Consider the following 20469-nt stretch of genomic DNA (forward strand, 5'->3'; position numbering starts at 1 on the left):
TGTCCCCCTTGGCTGGCTGACAAGAGCCTCTTACCGTCTACCTGTTGGGCTCGCAGACTGCACGAGGGGGTCCTGCAGAGGGTCCATCCGTCCAGGATCAGGACAGGAAGAGACAGGCTGATTGTCCTGCATATCAGACCAAAAACAAACGTGTTGCTAGATCAAATGGGAATTCAGCCTTCTCTCATTGAGCTGGCAATACCTGGTTTTTCCTTTCTTTTACTGGAGAAAGGCACCGAGGAGTGATTTGGAAGGACTAGAGCTCCTTCCACAAGCTCTCTAGGCAGTGACGTGTTCATCGGATTGAATGTTTATTAAAAAGCCCCTACTGGGTGCATAGTCCCACGCTAGGAACTAGAACTGGGGGTTGGGGGGCTGGATTGCTGAAAAAAATCTGCCTGATCTTCTGGCCAAATCCCCTTGCCCCAAAGCCAAATCCTCTGACTCATTCCAGAGAATTTTCTGCTCGAAAACAGCCTTGTAGGCAGTGGATGTATTTGGGGGCATCGGCAGGAGGTTTGGGGGGGTCTGAACTGGCTGTCATACCTCTAGATCCCCTCTATTTACCTTCCATCCCTTTCCACATTCCTTGAAAACAAATGAACACCCGGAAACATCTCTTGAGACCGAGGGGAGGGGGGTTAAATTTTTCTGACATTTATTCCCAGAGCAACCTTAAACTATTGCCATTCCTTCCCTCAGCCTCAGTTTTCTCCCCTATAGAATGCAGAACCCGAGGGCTCCTGTGGCAAAGGGAGCTTTTCTTTTGTCCCTCCCCTTCCCTAGAAGTGCCTCTCTTGAGAGAGGCAGATTTCGTTTGTCATCCTCCTTCATTCTCTTGGGGGGGGGGGCAGTTCTCTAGCAGAAGCAGCTACTGGGGATGTTGAAGACACTACTGAGGTGTTTCACCCAGGGACTGAGTACGAGGTGCTGCCTCTGACTTCTAAGGCTTGCTGAGTCTCAGCCACCTGGCATCCAGGTGCCGGGTCAGGCGGCAGTATGTACAGGATTCTACAGAGCATTCGATTGGGGGGGAGAGGTCATGAGATACCATGTGATGTAATGTGCTCATTATTTAATTTAATTATCACATAAATAAACGATACTTGCTGAAGGGGCTAAGGTTCCTGACATGACACATGAAGGGACATGAAGGTGAGTTACATAACTGTACAGAGACGCATTTGGGCCTTGGTCTCGGGCACAGAGACTCATTTCCAGCTCTGTTTGTATTCTAGCCTTTGTATTTGAGCCTAGCACAGTGCTAGACAAATACTAGATACTTAACATCAAGTGACATCCAGGTGTTACTCAGCATATAGTGAACTAGGAAACAGAGCCTCCTGTACCCTACTTTGGAGTCCCAGCATCTGAGTTCAAATTTGGCTTCTGAGTTTTCTATCAGTGTGAGAAAGGTCCATTCCTTCGCCCTCATTGGGCCTCAGTGTCCTGCTCTGTAAAAAGGAAGAGTTCCTGGATTCCCATGAGGGCCAGGGTCTCTGCTAGTCTTACCATCCTGCTGGGGGCAGAGCAGCACCCGGGGCCCTCTCTGGGCTGCACTCCCTCCCTGTGGAGCCCCCTCTGAGCCAGCCCCTTCCTGCCCCATCCCTTTATCCCCAGGGGGCAGAGCAGGCTCCTTCCTTTCTTCCCTGGAGGGCTTAGCAAGCAGGGAGGCTCTGAGGAGCTCCTGCCACAGGTAGGTCTCATTTCTCCTGCTCATGCAATGGGTTCACAGGACCCAGGATGTGGGGATCATAACCCCAAATGGAGCCTCTGGGGATGTGAAAGCCCCCATGGAGGTGTTTTAGGCGGGTCTGAGTGCGAGGTGCCACCTCGGGCCTCCGAGGCCTGGCTAGACCTTGACCTAATGGCCACCTACTCCTTTGGCCAAGCAGGATTGGGGAGGGGAAGCTTCCAGAAAACATTCAGTGGGGGCCGTGTGAGATGATGGGATGGGATGTGGTCATGATTGAAATGAAAGGTCACATAAATAGCTGCCACTTGCTGAGGGGACTAAGGGCTCTGAGCTTAGGGGACCCCAGGAGGGGCAGGGCCCGAGTCAGGTCACTGTGCAGAGGCCTATCTGGGCCTCGGTCTTCCCACAGCAGGAGGTGGGACGCAGAGACTCCCAGCTGTGTTTACACCGAGGTGCCTAGGACCGTGCCAGGCACATAGCAGGGGCTCCACGTAGCAGGTGCACCCGGTGCCTTTCTCAGGGCTTGGGGAACTGGGAGGCAGGCTAGACAGAACCCCCGAGAGCCTCCTGCACCCTCCTCTGGAGTCCCAGCATCTGGGTTCAAATGTGGCCTCTGAGTATTGTATCAGTGTGAGAGAGAGCCAGTCCTTCCCCCTCACTGGGCCTCAATTTCCCACTCTGTAAAAAGGAGTAGAGGAGTTCCTGGGAATCCATGAGGGCCAGGGTCTCTGCCACACTTATCATCCTGCTGGGGGCAGAGCAGCACCCGGGGCCCTCTCTGGGCTGTACTCCCTCCCTGTGGAGCCCCCTCTGAGCCAGCCCCTTCCTGCCCCATCCCTTTATCCCCAGGGGGCAGAACAGGCTCCTTCCTTTCTTCCCTGGAGGGCTCAGCAAGCAGGGAGGCTCTGAGGAGCTCCTGCCACAGGTAGGCCTCATTTCTCCTGCTCATCCAATGGGTCTGCAGGGACCAGGATGTGGGGATCATAACCCCAAATGGAGCCTCTGGGGGATATGGGAACCCCATGTGGGCATTTTAGGCCGGCATGAGAGCAAGGTCCCTTCTTTCTCTCTCTTCTGTTCTACTTCTCCCTCTTTTTCCCCTTCCTTTCTCCCTTCCCTTCCCTTCCCTTCCCTTCCCTTCCCTTCCCTTCCCTTCCCTTCCCTTCCCTTCCCTTCCCTTCCCTTCCCTTCCCTTCCTTCCTTCCCTTCCCTTCCCTCCCTTCCCTTCCCTTCCCTTCCCTTCCCTTCTCTCTTCCTCTCTCTCACTTCTTTCCCTTCTCTTTTCATCTTTTCATCTTTCCCCCTCCATCCCCTTCTCCAATTCTCCCTCTCCCTTTTCCTCTACACTTCCCTTCCCCTCTCCCTTTCTTCCTTCCTCTTCCCTTCTTCTCTTTCCCTCCCTTCCACACTGCCTTTCCTCTTTCCTCTATTTCCCCTGCTTTCCCCTCCCTCTCTTTCTCACTTTTCCTCTCCATTCCCCTTTCCCTTCCCTTCCCTTCCCTTCCCTTCCCTTCCCTTCCCTTCCCTTCCCTTCCCTTCCCTTCCCTTCCCTTCCATTCCCTTCCTTCCCTTCCCTCTTCCTCTCTCTCACTTCTTTCCCTTCTCTTTTCATCTTTTCATCTTTCCCCAATTCTCCCTCTCCCTTTTCCTCTACACTTTCCTTCCCCTCTCCCTTTCTTCCTTCCTCTTCCCTCATCTCTTTCCCTCCCTTCCACTCTGCCTTTCCTCTTTCCTCTATTTCCCCTGCTTTCCCCTCCCTCTCTTTCTCACTTTTCCTCCCCCTTCCCCTTTCCCTTCCTCCTTCCCTCCCTTGCCCTCTCCTTCTCTCCCCCTTGCTTCTATGCCCATTCCTTCCCCATCAGCTCCCACTCTTTCCTTGACTTTTCTATATGTGTGAGAGGTCAGTTTTCCCCCCCACTGGGCCTCAGTTTCCCAATCTATAAAAAGGAATAGAGGAGTTCCTGGGTTCCCATGAGGGCCAGCGGCTCATCTAGTCTTACCATCCTGCTGGGGGCAGAGCAGCACCCGGGGCCCTCTCTGGGCTGCACTCCCTCCCTGTGGAGCCCCCTCTGAGCCAGCCCCTTCCTGCCCCATCCCTTTATCCCCAGGGGGCAGAACAGGCTCCTTCCTTTCCTCCCTGGAGGGCTCAGCAAGCAGGGAGGCTCTGAGGAGCTCCTGCCACAGGTAGGCCTAATTTCTCCTGCTCATCCAATGGGTCCGCAGGGACCAGGATGTGGGGATCATAACCCCAAATGGAGATTCTGGGAGATAGGGGACCCCTATGTGGGCATTTTAGGCCGCTCTGAGAGCAAAGTCCCTTCTTGCTCTCTTCTGTTCTACCTCTCCCACTTTTTCCCCTTCCATTCTCCCTTCCCTTCCGTCTTCTTCTATCCCACTTCTTTTTCTTCTCTTTTCATCTTTGCCCCTCCATTCCCCTCTCCCTTCCTCCTTCCCTCCCTTCCACTCTGCCTTTCCTCTTTCCTCTATTTCCCCTGCTTTCCCCTCCCTCTCTTTCCCCAATTTTCCTCTCCCTTCCCCTTTCCCTTCCCCTCTCCCTTTTCCTCTACACTTCCCTTCCCCTCTGCCTTTCCTCTTTCCTCTACTTTCCCCTCCCTCTCTTCCCCTCCTTCTCCTTCCCCTTTCCCTCTCTCTCTTGCTTCTTCTAACCCCTGCCTGTCTATTTTCCTCCTGCTTTCTTCTTTCCTCCTCCCTTGATCTCTCTCTTTTCATCTTCTCTTCCCTTCCCCTCTCTATTTCCTCCCCTTTTCTCCCTTTCCCCTGCCTTGCCTTTTCCTTCTCTCCCTCTCTCAGACTTTTTTTTGGTGCCATCCTGTCTCACTCTCCCTAATCCTGGCCCAATCCCTTCCAAGACTTTTCTATTAGTATGAGAGAGGGCAGGCCCTTCACCCTCAATAGGCCTCACTTTCCCATTCTGTAAATAGGAATAGATGAGTTCCTGGGTTCCCATGAGGGCCAGCGGCTCTGCTAGACTTACCATCCTGCTGGGGGCAGAGCAGCACCCGGGGCCCTCTCTGGGCTGCACTCCCTCCCTGTGGAGCCCCCTCTGAGCCAGCCCCTTCCTGCCCCATCCCTTTATCCCCAGGGGGCAGAGCAGGCTCCTTCCTTTCTTCCCTGGAGGGCTCGCAAGCAGGGAGGCTCTGAGGAGCTCCTGCCACAGGTAGGCCTCATTTCTCCTGCTCATCCAATGGGTCCGCAGGGACCAGGATGTGGGTTTCATAACCCCAAATGGAGCCTCTGGGGGATATGGGACCCCTCTGTGGCCATTTTTGGCAGCTCTGAGAGCGAGGTCACTTCTTTCTCTCTCTCTTCTGTTCTACTTCTCCCTCTTTTTTCCCTTTCTTTCTCCCTTCCCTTCCGTCTTCCTCTCTCCCACTTCTTTTCCTTCTTTTTTCATCTTTTCATCTTTCCCCCTCCATTCCCCTTTCCCCGTTCTCCCCCTCCCTTTTCCTCTCCCTTTCTTCCTTCATTTTCCCTTCATCTCTCCCTCTCTTCCACTCTGCCTTTCCTCTTTCCTCTACTTTCCCCTCCCTCTCTTTCCCAATTTTCCTCTCCCTTCCCCTTTCCCTCTCTTCTTCTCTGCTTCATCTGTCCTCCTGCCTTTCCCTACTTCCTACCCCTTTTTTCTTTCTTCCTCCCTTCTTCTCTCTCATTTCCTCTCCTCCTCCCTTCCCTTCTCCATTTCCTCCCTTTTTCTCCCTTTCTTCTCCCTTCCCTTCTCTCCCACACTTTTTCCCACTCCCTTCCTCTCTCCCTCTCCATGATCCTTGCCCAATCCCTTCCAAGACTTCTATGAGGGTGAGAGAGGGCCAGACCTTTCGTATTGTGGGACCTCAGTTTCCTGCTCTGTAAAAGGAGGCAGCTTTTTTAGACTACCGTGTGAGACCCCCTCCAATGCAATTCTTTCATGCCCCTTTCTCACTTTTGCCTCCCTTCCCCTCCATCTTCCTCTCTCCCTTTCCCTGCTCCTTTCTGACTCCCAAGACTTTTCTATCAGTATGAGAAAGGGCAAGTCCTTCCCCATTATTGGGCCTCAGTTTGCTACTGTGTAAAAAGGAGTAGAGAAGTTTCTGGCTTCCCATGAGGGCCAGGGGCTCTGCTAGTCTTACCATCCTGCTAGGGGCAGACCAGCACCCGGGGCTCTCTCTGGGCTGCACTCCCTCCCTGTGGAGCCCCCTCTGAGCCAGCCCCTTCCTGCCCCATCCCTTTATCACCAGGGGGTAGAGCAGGCTCCTTCCTTTCTTCCCTGGAGGGCACAGCAAGCAGGGAGGCTCTGAGGAGCTCCTGCCACAGGTAGGCCTCATCTCTCCTGCTCATCCAATGGGTCCCCAGGGACCAGGATGTGGGGATCATAACCCCAAATGGAGCCTCTGAGGGATATGGGAACCCCATGTGGGCATTTTAGGCAGGCCTGATAGGAACGTCCCTTCTTTCTCTCTTCTGTTCTACTTCTCCCTCTTTTTCCCCTTCCTTTCTCCCTTTCCTTCCCTTCCCTTCCCTTCCCTTCCCTTCCCTTCCCTTCCCTTCCCTTCCCTTCCCTTCCCTTCCCTTCCCTTCCCTTCCCTTCCCTTCCCTTCCCTTCCCTTCCCTTCCCTTCCTTCTTCCTCTCTCACTTCTTTCCCTTCTCTTTTCATCTTTTCATCTTTCCCCCTCCATCCCCTTCTCCAATTCTCCCTCTCCCTTTTCCTCTACACTTCCCTTCCCCTCTCCCTTTCTTCCTTCCTCTTCCCTTCTTCTCTTTCCCTCCCTTCCACTCTGCCTTTCCTCTTTCCTCTATTTCCCCTGCTTTCCCCTCCCTCTCTTTCTCACTTTTCCTCTCCCTTCCCCTTTCCCTTCCTCCTTCCCTCCCTTCCCCTCTCCTTCTCTCCCCCTCGCTTCTATGCCCATTCCTTCCCCGTCACCTCCCACTCTTTCCTTGACTTTTCTATATGTGTGAGAGATCAGTTTTTCCCCCCACTGGGCCTCAGTTTCCCATTCTATAAAAAGGAATAGATGAATTCCTGGGTTCCCATGAGGGCCAGGGGCTCTGCTAGTCTTACCATCCTGCTGGGGGCAGAGCAGCACCCGGGGCCCTCTCTGGGCTGCACTCCCTCCCTGTGGAGCCCCCTCTGAGCCAGCCCCTTCCTGCCCCATCCCTTTATCCCCAGGGGGCAGAACAGGCTCCTTCCTTTCCTCCCTGGAGGGCTCAGCAAGCAGGGAGGCTCTGAGGAGCTCCTGCCACAGGTAGGCCTCATTTCTCCTGCTCATCCAATGGGTCCGCAGGGACCAGGATGTGGGGATCATAACCCCAAATGGAGATTCTGGGAGATAGGGGACCCTTATGTAGGCATTTTAGGCAGCTCTCAGATCAAGGTCCCTTCTTTCTTCTGTTCTACCCTTCCCTCTTTACCCCCTTGCTTTTTCTTGTCCCCTCTCTTCCCATTCTCTCTACCCTCCCTTCCCTTCCCTCTTCATCTCTCCCACTTCTTTCCCTTCTCTTTTCATCTTTTCATCTTTCCCCATCCATTCCCTTCTCCCATTCTCCCTCTCCCTTTTCCTCTACCCTTCTCTTCCCCTCTCCCTTTCTTCCTTCCTCTTCCCTTCTTCTCTTTCCCTCCTTTCCCCTCTTCTCTCCACCTCACTTCTATGCCCATTGATTCCCTGTCAGCTCTCGCTGTCTTCCTTGACTATTCTATATGTGTGAGAGATCAGTTTTTCCCCCCACTGGGCCTCAGTTTCCCATTCTATAAAAAGGAATAGATGAATTCCTGGGTTCCCATGAGGGCCAGGGGCTCTGCTAGTCTTACCATCCTGCTGGGGGCAGAGCAGCACCCGGGGCCCTCTCTGGGCTGTACTCCCTCCCTGTGGAGCCCCCTCTGAGCCAGCCCCTTCCTGCCCCATCCCTTTATCCCCAGGGGGCAGAGCTGGCTCCTTCCTTTCTTCCCTGGAGGGCACAGCAAGCAGGGAGGCTCTGAGGAGCTCCTGCCACAGGTAGGCCTTTCTTCTCCTCATCCATTGGGTCCGCAGGGACCAGGATGTGGGGATCATAACCCCAAATGGAGATTCTGGGAGATAGGGGAACCCCATGTGGGCATTTTAGGCCGGCATGAGAGCAAGGTCCCTTCTTTCTCTCTCTTTTGTTCTACTTCTCCCTCTTTTTCCCCTTCATTTCTCTCTTCCCTTCCCTTCCCTTCCCTTCCCCTTCCTTCCCTTCCCTTCCCTTCCCTTCCTTCCCTTCCCTTCCCTTCCCTCCCTTCCCTTCCCTTCCCTTCCTTCCCTTCCCTTCCCTTCCCTTCCCTTCCCTTCCCTTCCCTTCCCTTCCCTTCCCTTCCCTTCCTTCCCTTCCCTTCCCTTCCCTTCTTTTTCCTTCCCTCTTACTCTCACCCACTTCTTTCCCTTCTCTTTTCATCTTTCCCCCCCACTGGGCCTCAATTTCCAATTCTAGAAAAAGGAATAGATGAATTCCTGGGTTGCCATGAGGGCCAGGGGCTCTGCTAGTCTTACCATCCTGCTGGGGGCAGACCAGCACCCGGGGCCCTCTCTGGGCTGCACTCCCTCACTGTGGAGCCCCCTCTGAGCCAGCCCCTTCCTGCCCCATCCCTTTATCCCCAGGGGGCAGAACAGGCTCCTTCCTTTCTTCCCTGGAGGGCACAGCAAGCAGGGAGGCTCTGAGGAGCTCCTGCCACAGGTAGGCCTCATCTCTCCTGCTCATCCAATGGGTCCCCAGGGACCAGGATGTGGGGATCATAACCCCAAATGGAGCCTCTGAGGGATATGGGAACCCCATGTGGGCATTTTAGGCAGGCCTGATAGGAACGTCCCTTCTTTCTCTCTTCTGTTCTACTTCTCCCTCTTTTTCCCCTTCCTTTCTCCCTTTCCTTCCCTTCCCTTCCCTTCCCTTCCCTTCCCTTCCCTTCCCTTCCCTTCCCTTCCCTTCCCTTCCCTTCCCTTCCCTTCCCTTCCCTTCCCTTCCCTTCCCTTCCCTTCCCTTCCCTTCCCTTCCCTTCCTTCCCTTCCCTCTTCCTCTCTCACTTCTTTCCCTTCTCTTTTCATCTTTTCATCTTTCCCCATCCATTCCCTTCTCCATTCTCCCTCTCCCTTTTCCTCTACCCTTCTCTTCCCCTCTCCCTTTCTTCCTTCCTCTTCCCTTCTTCTCTTTCCCTCCTTTCCCCTCTTCTCTCCACCTCACTTCTATGCCCATTGATTCCCTGTCAGCTCTCGCTGTCTTCCTTGACTATTCTATATGTGTGAGAGATCAGTTTTTCCCCCCACTGGGCCTCAGTTTCCCATTCTATAAAAAGGAATAGATGAATTCCTGGGTTCCCATGAGGGCCAGGGGCTCTGCTAGTCTTACCATCCTGCTGGGGGCAGAGCAGCACCCGGGGCCCTCTCTGGGCTGCACTCCCTCCCTGTGGAGCCCCCTCTGAGCCAGCCCCTTCCTGCCCCATCCCTTTATCCCCAGGGGGCAGAGCTGGCTCCTTCCTTTCTTCCCTGGAGGGCACAGCAAGCAGGGAGGCTCTGAGGAGCTCCTGCCACAGGTAGGCCTTTCTTCTCCTCATCCATTGGGTCCGCAGGGACCAGGATGTGGGGATCATAACCCCAAATGGAGATTCTGGGAGATAGGGGAACCCCATGTGGGCATTTTAGGCCGGCATGAGAGCAAGGTCCCTTCTTTCTCTCTCTTTTGTTCTACTTCTCCCTCTTTTTCCCCTTCATTTCTCTCTTCCCTTCCCTTCCCTTCCCTTCCCTTCCTTCCTTCCCTTCCCTTCCCTTCCCTTCCCTTCCCTTCCCTTCCCTTCCCTTCCCTTCCCTTCCCTTCCCTTCCTTCCCTTCCCTTCCTTCCCTTCCCTCTTACTCTCACCCACTTCTTTCCCTTCTCTTTTCATCTTTTCATCTTTCCCCCCACTGGGCCTCAATTTCCCATTCTAGAAAAAGGAATAGATGAATTCCTGGGTTCCCATGAGGGCCAGGGGCTTTGCTAGTCTTACCATCCTGCTGGGGGCAGACCAGCACCCGGGGCCCTCTCTGGGCTGCACTCCCTCCCTGTGGAGCCCCCTCTGAGCCAGCCCCTTCCTGCCTCATCCCTTTATCCCCAGGGGGCAGAACAGGCTCCTTCCTTTCTTCCCTGGAGGGCACAGCAAGCAGGGAGGCTCTGAGGAGCTCCTGCCACAGGTAGGCCTCATCTCTCCTGCTCATCCAATGGGTCCCCAGGGACCAGGATGTGGGGATCATAACCCCAAATGGAGCCTCTGAGGGATATGGGAACCCCATGTGGGCATTTTAGGCAGGCCTGATAGGAACGTCCCTTCTTTCTCTCTTCTGTTCTACTTCTCCCTCTTTTTCCCCTTCCTTTCCCCCTTTCCTTCCCTTCCCTTCCCTTCCTTCCCTTCCTTCCCTTCCTTCCCTTCCCTTCCCTTCCTTCCCTTCCCTTCCCTTCCCTTCCCTTCCCTTCCTTCCCTTCCCTCCCTTCCCTTCCCTTCCCTTCCCTTCCCTCTTCCTCTCTCACTTCTTTCCCTTCTCTTTTCATCTTTTCATCTTTCCCCCTCCATCCCCTTCTCCAATTCTCCCTCTCCCTTTTCCTCTACACTTCCCTTCCCCTCTCCCTTTCTTCCTTCCTCTTCCCTTCTTCTCTTTCCCTCCCTTCCACTCTGCCTTTCCTCGTTCCTCTATTTCCCCTGCTTTCACCTCCCTCTCTTTCTCACTTTTCCTCTCCCTTCCCCTTTCCCTTCCTCCTTCCCTCCCTTCCCCTCTCCTTCTCTCCCCCTCGCTTCTATGCCCATTCCTTCCCCGTCACCTCCCACTCTTTCCTTGACTTTTCTATATGTGTGAGAGATCAGTTTTTCCCCCCACTGGGCCTCAGTTTCCCATTCTATAAAAAGGAATAGATGAATTCCTGGGTTCCCATGAGGGCCAGGGGCTCTGCTAGTCTTACCATCCTGCTGGGGGCAGAGCAGCACCCGGGGCCCTCTCTGGGCTGCACTCCCTCCCTGTGGAGCCCCCTCTGAGCCAGCCCCTTCCTGCCCCATCCCTTTATCCCCAGGGGGCAGAACAGGCTCCTTCCTTTCCTCCCTGGAGGGCTCAGCAAGCAGGGAGGCTCTGAGGAGCTCCTGCCACAGGTAGGCCTCATTTCTCCTGCTCATCCAATGGGTCCGCAGGGACCAGGATGTGGGGATCATAACCCCAAATGGAGATTCTGGGAGATAGGGGACCCCTATGTGGGCATTTTAGGCAGCTCTCAGATCAAGGTCCCTTCTTTCTTCTGTTCTACCCTTCCCTCTTTACCCCCTTGCTTTTTCTTGTCCCCTCTCTTCCCATTCTCTCTACCCTCCCTTCCCTTCCCTCTTCATCTCTCCCACTTCTTTCCCTTCTCTTTTCATCTTTTCATCTTTCCCCATCCATTCCCTTCTCCCATTCTCCCTCTCCCTTTTCCTCTACCCTTCTCTTCCCCTCTCCCTTTCTTCCTTCCTCTTCCCTTCTTCTCTTTCCCTCCTTTCCCCTCTTCTCTCCACCTCACTTCTATGCCATTGATTCCCTGTCAGCTCTCGCTGTCTTCCTTGACTATTCTATATGTGTGAGAGATCAGTTTTTCCCCCCACTGGGCCTCAGTTTCCCATTCTATAAAAAGGAATAGATGAATTCCTGGGTTCCCATGAGGGCCAGGGGCTCTGCTAGTCTTACCATCCTGCTGGGGGCAGAGCAGCACCCGGGGCCCTCTCTGGGCTGTACTCCCTCCCTGTGGAGCCCCCTCTGAGCCAGCCCCTTCCTGCCCCATCCCTTTATCCCCAGGGGGCAGAGCTGGCTCCTTCCTTTCTTCCCTGGAGGGCACAGCAAGCAGGGAGGCTCTGAGGAGCTCCTGCCACAGGTAGGCCTTTCTTCTCCTCATCCATTGGGTCCGCAGGGACCAGGATGTGGGGATCATAACCCCAAATGGAGATTCTGGGAGATAGGGGACCCCTATGTGGGCATTTTAGGCCGGCATGAGAGCAAGGTCCCTTCTTTCTCTCTCTTTTGTTCTACTTCTCCCTCTTTTTCCCCTTCATTTCTCTCTTCCCTTCCCTTCCCTTCCCTTCCCTTCCCTTCCTTCCTTCCCTTCCCTTCCCCTTCCCTTCCTTCCCTTCCCTTCCTTCCCTTCCCTTCCCTTCCTTCCCTTCCCTTCCCTTCCCTTCCCTCTTACTCTCACCCACTTCTTTCCCTTCTCTTTTCATTTTTCCCCCCACTGGCCTCAATTTCCCATTCTAGAAAAAGGAATAGATGAATTCCTGGGTTCCCATGAGGGCCAGGGGCTTTGCTAGTCTTACCATCCTGCTGGGGGCAGACCAGCACCACAGGTAGGCCTTTCTTCTCCTCATCCATTGGGTCCGCAGGGACCAGGATGTGGGGATCATAACCCCAAATGGAGATTCTGGGAGATAGGGGACCCCTATGTGGGCATTTTAGGCAGCTCTCAGATCAAGGTCCCTTCTTTCTTCTGTTCTACTACCCTTCCCTCTTTACCCCCTTGCTTTTTCTTGTCCCCTCTCTTCCCATTCTCTCTTCCCTCCCTTCCCTTCCCTCTTCATCTCTCCCACTTCTTTCCCTTCTCTTTTCATCTTTTCATCTTTCCCCATCCATTCCCTTCTCCCATTCTCCCTCTCCCTTTTCCTCTACCCTTCTCTTCCCCTCTCCCTTTCTTCCTTCCTCTTCCCTTCTTCTCTTTCCCTCCTTTCCCCTCTTCTCTCCACCTCACTTCTATGCCCATTGATTCCCTGTCAGCTCTCGCTGTCTTCCTTGACTATTCTATATGTGTGAGAGATCAGTTTTTCCCCCCACTGGGCCTCAGTTTCCCATTCTATAAAAAGGAATAGATGAATTCCTGGGTTCCCATGAGGGCCAGGGGCTCTGCTAGTCTTACCATCCTGCTGGGGGCAGAGCAGCACCCGGGGCCCTCTCTGGGCTGCACTCCCTCCCTGTGGAGCCCCCTCTGAGCCAGCCCCTTCCTGCCTCATCCCTTTATCCCCAGGGGGCAGAACAGGCTCCTTCCTTTCTTCCCTGGAGGGCACAGCAAGCAGGGAGGCTCTGAGGAGCTCCTGCCACAGGTAGGCCTTTCTTCTCCTCATCCATTGGGTCCGCAGGGACCAGGATGTGGGGATCATAACCCCAAATGGAGATTCTGGGAGATAGGGGACCCCTATGTGGGCATTTTAGGCAGCTCTCAGATCAAGGTCCCTTCTTTCTTCTGTTCTACCCTTCCCTCTTTACCCCCTTGCTTTTTCTTGTCCCCTCTCTTCCCATTCTCTCTACCCTCCCTTCCCTTCCCTCTTCATCTCTCCCACTTCTTTCCCTTCTCTTTTCATCTTTTCATCTTTCCCCATCCATTCCCTTCTCCCATTCTCCCTCTCCCTTTTCCTCTACCCTTCTCTTCCCCTCTCCCTTTCTTCCTTCCTCTTCCCTTCTTCTCTTTCCCTCCTTTCCCCTCTTCTCTCCACCTCACTTCTATGCCCATTGATTCCCTGTCAGCTCTCGCTGTCTTCCTTGACTATTCTATATGTGTGAGAGATCAGTTTTTCCCCCCACTGGGCCTCAGTTTCCCATTCTATAAAAAGGAATAGATGAATTCCTGGGTTCCCATGAGGGCCAGGGGCTCTGCTAGTCTTACCATCCTGCTGGGGGCAGAGCAGCACCCGGGGCCCTCTCTGGGCTGTACTCCCTCCCTGTGGAGCCCCCTCTGAGCCAGCCCCTTCCTGCCCCATCCCTTTATCCCCAGGGGGCAGAGCTGGCTCCTTCCTTTCTTCCCTGGAGGGCTCAGCAAGCAGGGAGGCTCTGAGGAGCTCCTGCCACAGGTAGGCCTTTCTTCTCCTCATCCATTGGGTCCGCAGGGACCAGGATGTGGGGATCATAACCCCAAATGGAGATTCTGGAGATAGGGGAACCCCATGTGGGCATTTTAGGCCGGCATGAGAGCAAGGTCCCTTCTTTCTCTCTCTTTTGTTCTACTTCTCCCTCTTTTTCCCCTTCATTTCTCCCTTCCCTTCCTTCCCTTCCTTCCCTTCCCTTCCCTTCCCTTCCCTTCCCTTCCCTTCCCTTCCCTTCCCTTCCCTTCCCTTCCCTTCCCTTCCCTTCCCTTCCCTTCCCTTCCCTCTTCCTCTCTCACTTCTTTCCCTTCTCTTTTCATCTTTTCATCTTTCCCCCTCCATCCCCTTCTCCAATTCTCCCTCTCCCTTTCTTCCTTCCTCTTCCCTTCTTCTCTTTCCCTCCCTTCCCCTCTCCCTTCCCTTCCTCTTCCCTTCTTCTCTTTCCCTCCCTTCCACTCTGCCTTTCCTCGTTCCTCTATTTCCCCTGCTTTCACCTCCCTCTCTTTCTCACTTTTCCTCTCCCTTCCCCTTTCCCTTCCTCCTTCCCTCCCTTCCCCTCTCCTTCTCTCCCCCTCACTTCTATGCCCATTGATTCCCTGTCAGCTCTCGCTGTCTTCCTTGACTATTCTATATGTGTGAGAGATCAGTTTTTCCCCCCACTGGGCCTCAGTTTCCCATTCTATAAAAAGGAATAGATGAATTCCTGGGTTCCCATGAGGGCCAGGGGCTCTGCTAGTCTTACCATCCTGCTGGGGGCAGAGCAGCACCCGGGGCCCTCTCTGGGCTGTACTCCCTCCCTGTGGAGCCCCCTCTGAGCCAGCCCCTTCCTGCCCCATCCCTTTATCCCCAGGGGGCAGAGCTGGCTCCTTCCTTTCTTCCCTGGAGGGCACAGCAAGCAGGGAGGCTCTGAGGAGCTCCTGCCACAGGTAGGCCTTTCTTCTCCTCATCCATTGGGTCCGCAGGGACCAGGATGTGGGGATCATAACCCCAAATGGAGATTCTGGGAGATAGGGGAACCCCATGTGGGCATTTTAGGCCGGCATGAGAGCAAGGTCCCTTCTTTCTCTCTCTTTTGTTCTACTTCTCCCTCTTTTTCCCCTTCATTTCTCTCTTCCCTTCCCTTCCCTTCCCTTCCCTTCCCTTCCTTTCCCTTCCCTTCCCTTCCCTTCTTTTTCCTTCCCTCTTACTCTCACCCACTTCTTTCCCTTCTCTTTTCATCTTTCCCCCCCACTGGGCCTCAATTTCCCATTCTAGAAAAAGGAATAGATGAATTCCTGGGTTCCCATGAGGGCCAGGGGCTTTGCTAGTCTTACCATCCTGCTGGGGGCAGACCAGCACCACAGGTAGGCCTTTCTTCTCCTCATCCATTGGGTCCGCAGGGACCAGGATGTGGGGATCATAACCCCAAATGGAGATTCTGGGAGATAGGGGACCCCTATGTGGGCATTTTAGGCAGCTCTCAGATCAAGGTCCCTTCTTTCTTCTGTTCTACCCTTCCCTCTTTACCCCCTTGCTTTTTCTTGTCCCCTCTCTTCCCATTCTCTCTTCCCTCCCTTCCCTTCCCTCTTCATCTCTCCCACTTCTTTCCCTTCTCTTTTCATCTTTTCATCTTTCCCCATCCATTCCCTTCTCCCATTCTCCCTCTCCCTTTTCCTCTACCCTTCTCTTCCCCTCTCCCTTTCTTCCTTCCTCTTCCCTTCTTCTCTTTCCCTCCTTTCCCCTCTTCTCTCCACCTCACTTCTATGCCCATTGATTCCCTGTCAGCTCTCGCTGTCTTCCTTGACTATTCTATATGTGTGAGAGATCAGTTTTTCCCCCCACTGGGCCTCAGTTTCCCATTCTATAAAAAGGAATAGATGAATTCCTGGGTTCCCATGAGGGCCAGGGGCTCTGCTAGTCTTACCATCCTGCTGGGGGCAGAGCAGCACCCGGGGCCCTCTCTGGGCTGTACTCCCTCCCTGTGGAGCCCCCTCTGAGCCAGCCCCTTCCTGCCCCATCCCTTTATCCCCAGGGGGCAGAGCTGGCTCCTTCCTTTCTTCCCTGGAGGGCACAGCAAGCAGGGAGGCTCTGAGGAGCTCCTGCCACAGGTAGGCCTTTCTTCTCCTCATCCATTGGGTCCGCAGGGACCAGGATGTGGGGATCATAACCCCAAATGGAGATTCTGGGAGATAGGGGAACCCCATGTGGGCATTTTAGGCCGGCATGAGAGCAAGGTCCCTTCTTTCTCTCTCTTTTGTTCTACTTCTCCCTCTTTTTCCCCTTCATTTCTCTCTTCCCTTCCCTTCCCTTCCCTTCCCTTCCCTTCCTTCCCTTCCTTCCCTTCCCTTCCCTTCCCTTCCCTTCCCTTCCCTTCCCTTCCCTTCCCTTCCCTTCCCTTCCCTTCCCTTCCCTTCCCTTCCCTCTTACTCTCACCCACTTCTTTCCCTTCTCTTTTCATTTTTCCCCCCCACTGGGCCTCAATTTCCCATTCTAGAAAAAGGAATAGATGAATTCCTGGGTTCCCATGAGGGCCAGGGGCTTTGCTAGTCTTACCATCCTGCTGGGGGCAGACCAGCACCACAGGTAGGCCTTTCTTCTCCTCATCCATTGGGTCCGCAGGGACCAGGATGTGGGGATCATAACCCCAAATGGAGATTCTGGGAGATAGGGGACCCCTATGTGGGCATTTTAGGCAGCTCTCAGATCAAGGTCCCTTCTTTCTTCTGTTCTACCCTTCCCTCTTTACCCCCTTGCTTTTTCTTGTCCCCTCTCTTCCCATTCTCTCTACCCTCCCTTCCCTTCCCTCTTCATCTCTCCCACTTCTTTCCCTTCTCTTTTCATCTTTTCATCTTTCCCCATCCATTCCCTTCTCCCATTCTCCCTCTCCCTTTTCCTCTACCCTTCTCTTCCCCTCTCCCTTTCTTCCTTCCTCTTCCCTTCTTCTCTTTCCCTCCTTTCCCCTCTTCTCTCCACCTCACTTCTATGCCCATTGATTCCCTGTCAGCTCTCGCTGTCTTCCTTGACTATTCTATATGTGTGAGAGATCAGTTTTTCCCCCCACTGGGCCTCAGTTTCCCATTCTATAAAAAGGAATAGATGAATTCCTGGGTTCCCATGAGGGCCAGGGGCTCTGCTAGTCTTACCATCCTGCTGGGGGCAGAGCAGCACCCGGGGCCCTCTCTGGGCTGTACTCCCTCCCTGTGGAGCCCCCTCTGAGCCAGCCCCTTCCTGCCCCATCCCTTTATCCCCAGGGGGCAGAGCTGGCTCCTTCCTTTCTTCCCTGGAGGGCACAGCAAGCAGGGAGGCTCTGAGGAGCTCCTGCCACAGGTAGGCCTTTCTTCTCCTCATCCATTGGGTCCGCAGGGACCAGGATGTGGGGATCATAACCCCAAATGGAGATTCTGGGAGATAGGGGAACCCCATGTGGGCATTTTAGGCCGGCATGAGAGCAAGGTCCCTTCTTTCTCTCTCTTTTGTTCTACTTCTCCCTCTTTTTCCCCTTCATTTCTCTCTTCCCTTCCCTTCCCTTCCCTTCCCTTCCCTTCCCTTCCCTTCCCTTCCCTTCCCTTCCCTTCCCTTCCCTTCCCTTCCCTTCCCTTCCCTTCCCTTCCCTTCCCTTCCCTTCCCTTCCTTCCCTTCCCTTCCTTCCCTTCCCTTCCTTCCCTTCCCTCTTACTCTCACCCACTTCTTTCCCTTCTCTTTTCATCTTTCCCCCCCACTGGGCCTCAATTTCCCATTCTAGAAAAAGGAATAGATGAATTCCTGGGTTCCCATGAGGGCCAGGGGCTTTGCTAGTCTTACCATCCTGCTGGGGGCAGACCAGCACCCGGGGCCCTCTCTGGGCTGCACTCCCTCACTGTGGAGCCCCCTCTGAGCCAGCCCCTTCCTGCCTCATCCCTTTATCCCCAGGGGGCAGAACAGGCTCCTTCCTTTCTTCCCTGGAGGGCACAGCAAGCAGGGAGGCTCTGAGGAGCTCCTGCCACAGGTAGGCCTCATCTCTCCTGCTCATCCAATGGGTCCCCAGGGACCAGGATGTGGGGATCATAACCCCAAATGGAGCCTCTGAGGGATATGGGAACCCCATGTGGGCATTTTAGGCAGGCCTGATAGGAACGTCCCTTCTTTCTCTCTTCTGTTCTACTTCTCCCTCTTTTTCCCCTTCCTTTCCCCCTTTCCTTCCCTTCCCTTCCCTTCCTTCCCTTCCCTTCCCTTCCCTTCCTTCCCTTCCCTTCCCTTCCCTTCCTTCCCTTCCTTCCCTTCCCTTCCCCTCTCCCTTTCTTCCTTCCTCTTCCCTTCTTCTCTTTCCCTCCCTTCCCTTCCCTTCCCTTCCCTCTTCATCTCTCCCACTTCTTTCCCTTCCCTTCCCTTCCCCTCTCCCTTTCTTCCTTCCTCTTCACTTCATCTCTTTCCCTCCCATCCACTCTCCCTTTGCTCTTTTCTCTATTTCCCCTGCTTTCCCCTCCCTCTCTTCCCATACCTCTCGCTTCTCCTTTCCCTCTCTTTCTCTCTCGCTTCTTCTGTCCCCCTGCCTGTCCATTTTTCTCCTGCTTTCTTCTTTCCTCCTCCCTTGTTCTCTCTCTTTTCCTCTTCTCCTCCCTTCCCCTCTCCCTTTCTTCCTTCCTCTTCCCTTCTTCTCTTTCCCTCCCTTCCCATCTCCTTCTCTCCCTCTCTCAGACTCTTTTTTTCGCTCCCTTCCTGCCTCGCTTTCCCTACTCCTGGCCCATTCCCTTCCAAGAATTTTCTATCAGCGTGAGAGAGGGCAGGCCCTTCCCCCGCATTAGGCCTCAATTTCCCACTCTGTTAAAAGGAGTAGATGAGTTCCTGGCTTTCTCCTCCTCATCCAACAGGGTCCCAGGGACCAGAATTTGAAGATCAGAACACAAAATCCAGTCTCTGAGGATGTGGGACCCCATGGGGGTGTTTTAGGTGGAAAGGGCCGTCCTTTCTCTTTCTTCTGTTCTACCCTTCCCTCTTTACCCCCTTGCTTTTTCTTGTCCCCTCTCTTCCCATTCTCTCTTCCCTTCCCTTCCCTTCCCTCCCTTCCCCTCTCCCTTTCTTCCTTCCTCTTCCCTTCTTCTCTTTCCCTCCCTTCCTTCCCTTCCTTCCCTTCCCTTCCTCTCTCCCTCTCCCTGTTCCCCCTCCCATACAAGACTTTTCTATCAGTGTGAGAGAGGGCCAGACCTTTCCTATTTTCGGGCCTCAATTACCTACTGTGTAAAAGGAGGCTCCTCTCTACAAACCACTTACTGCTTTTGGCTGGCTGACGAGAGCCCCTAAAATGGCCATCTCCCTACTGGGCTCATAGCCTGTTGGTTGCATCCTGGGACGGCCCAGGGGCCAGGCTACGAAGGACCAGGTTGATTGTCCCGCTCATCGGGACAAACCACCCCGCCCTGCTCCCCTCTATCTACCCAGTGCCAGACAGATCACTGAACGCAGAAGCAGGAAATCTGGGTCCTGGCCCTAGTCCTGCAGTCGGAGAAGTGCATGAGAGTAAGGAGTGTGTTGGGCCTCTCTGGGCCTCAGTTTCCCCTGGTAGAAAAGGAGTGGATAGGAGCCCCAAGAATTCATACCTTGGATGGGTGGGCTACTGGGAGGGGAGAATTGGAACCATTCGGGCCTCCCCAGGAGGTGGGTTTTGTTTCCTCCCCCGAGGCGAGGCGGAACCCCCTCAGCAGAAGGTAAGCTCCCTGAGGGCCAGAGCCGGTCGGTTCTCCTGTGGCTCGGCCGGGTGCCCGGCCCAGAGTGGGCACGCTCTGCCCGGCGGTCTGGCCTTCGGCTGGGAGGGTGTGCACTCTGGCCATGGTTCCCTCCGCGGTCTCCCGCACTGGGAGGCTCTGGGGAGGCCCCGGTGGGGGCGCTCCTGGTTTGGCACAAACCCGCTCGCTGACCCCGCTTCTGTTTTTGTTCCAGGTTTGTTCGAGAGGAGAAAGCTTAGCCTGGGAGAAGACTCCAAAGGCAAGTTACCCTAGAGCTTAAAGCCCAGATGTGGTGGGGGGCAAGAGCTGGACCCCGGCCCTCGGGGTCAGAAGCCGGTCAGTGGCCACCCCCTGTCGGCCTTCCTCCTCTCCCTCCCTCCCCAGGGCCTGGCCCGGGGGGCCCAGATTCCCTTTGGGCGGCTGACCTTGGCCCCGAGGCAGGGGGAGAATCTCCCTCGGAGCCCAGCCCTGGCCCCCCCTCCCCCTGCCCATTGCTTCTGCAGGGGCTCAGTCAGCACCCGAGGGAAAGGGGCCAGATGAAACAGGGTGAGGCCTCTCGCTAGATAGGGAGGAGTTCCACGAGGCCGCCTTAGCCTTTTTGGGGGTCACGTACGCCAGGGCCAGCCTGGCGAGCCCCACGGAACCCCATCATGTTCCTTCCCCAGCTGGGCGGCTAAAGGGACCCGGCTGTTTGTGTCTGGTGATTCCCAGCATCCCCCTTCCCTCCCCCAATGGAAACAGCGGCTTGTCCACCCTTATGGGACGGAGCACCCTGCTCTGTGAGCGGGCGCACCGAGGTTCCTTTTAGATGACGTTCTCGTCCCCCCCATTAGTCATCACCCCTCCCTCTCCCAGTACAAGCCCTCGCTTACAACAAAGCTCAGTCCCCACATTGGGAGGTCTTGCCTTGGGCAAGCTACTGCCTCTCGGGATGCCCCCAGACCAGGGCCTGGACCTCCAATACAAAGGCGTCCTGCTCCCCGAAACTTAAGCGAGCACAGAGGAACATCATCCCCCTTGCAGTCTCTTTGCTTATTCGGCTCCAGGGTTCCCAGTCCCAAGTCAGTCTGGTTTGGGGCTCCCCCGCTCAGAGACTGGGCTCCCTCTGCTCTAAGCGCATCTCCTTGGCGAGAAAGTGCCCGCCTCCTAAGGGAGGAGTCACAGAAGGACCCCCTCGCCTGGGACCCCCTAAGGCAAGGGAATCACAGCTCCAGTCTTAGCCTAACCCAGCCTGCCCCGGAGCTTCCATGGCTTTCTCTGAAAAGCG

At 54.9% G+C, this 20469-nt stretch overlaps 1 protein-coding gene across 22 annotated transcripts in view; it reads left to right on the plus strand.

Moving 5' to 3' along the window:
• Positions 1 to 20469, plus strand: part of LOC127542933 (paraneoplastic antigen Ma6E-like) — a 151887-nt gene that overhangs the window by 129024 nt on the left and 2394 nt on the right. For 6 of the 22 annotated variants that reach the window (XM_051968851.1, XM_051968854.1, XM_051968852.1 and 3 more), the window contains one exon: positions 19417 to 19461. The gene's annotated coding sequence lies outside the window, so the exon portion shown is untranslated. Of the gene's footprint in view, positions 1 to 2509; positions 2622 to 3806; positions 3881 to 5988; positions 6008 to 6399; positions 6938 to 7665; positions 7685 to 8231; positions 8382 to 9212; positions 9232 to 9846; positions 9866 to 10400; positions 10810 to 11536; positions 11556 to 12749; positions 12769 to 13493; positions 13513 to 14431; positions 14451 to 15592; positions 15612 to 16811; positions 16831 to 17469; positions 17489 to 19416; positions 19462 to 20469 lie in introns of those variants that run through there. The other 16 variants (XM_051968870.1, XM_051968869.1, XM_051968857.1 and 13 more) reach the window with 16 other exon arrangements.

The sequence above is a fragment of the Antechinus flavipes genome, chromosome X, assembly GCF_016432865.1.
Source record: "Antechinus flavipes isolate AdamAnt ecotype Samford, QLD, Australia chromosome X, AdamAnt_v2, whole genome shotgun sequence".
Taxonomy (NCBI): Eukaryota; Metazoa; Chordata; class Mammalia; order Dasyuromorphia; family Dasyuridae; genus Antechinus; species Antechinus flavipes.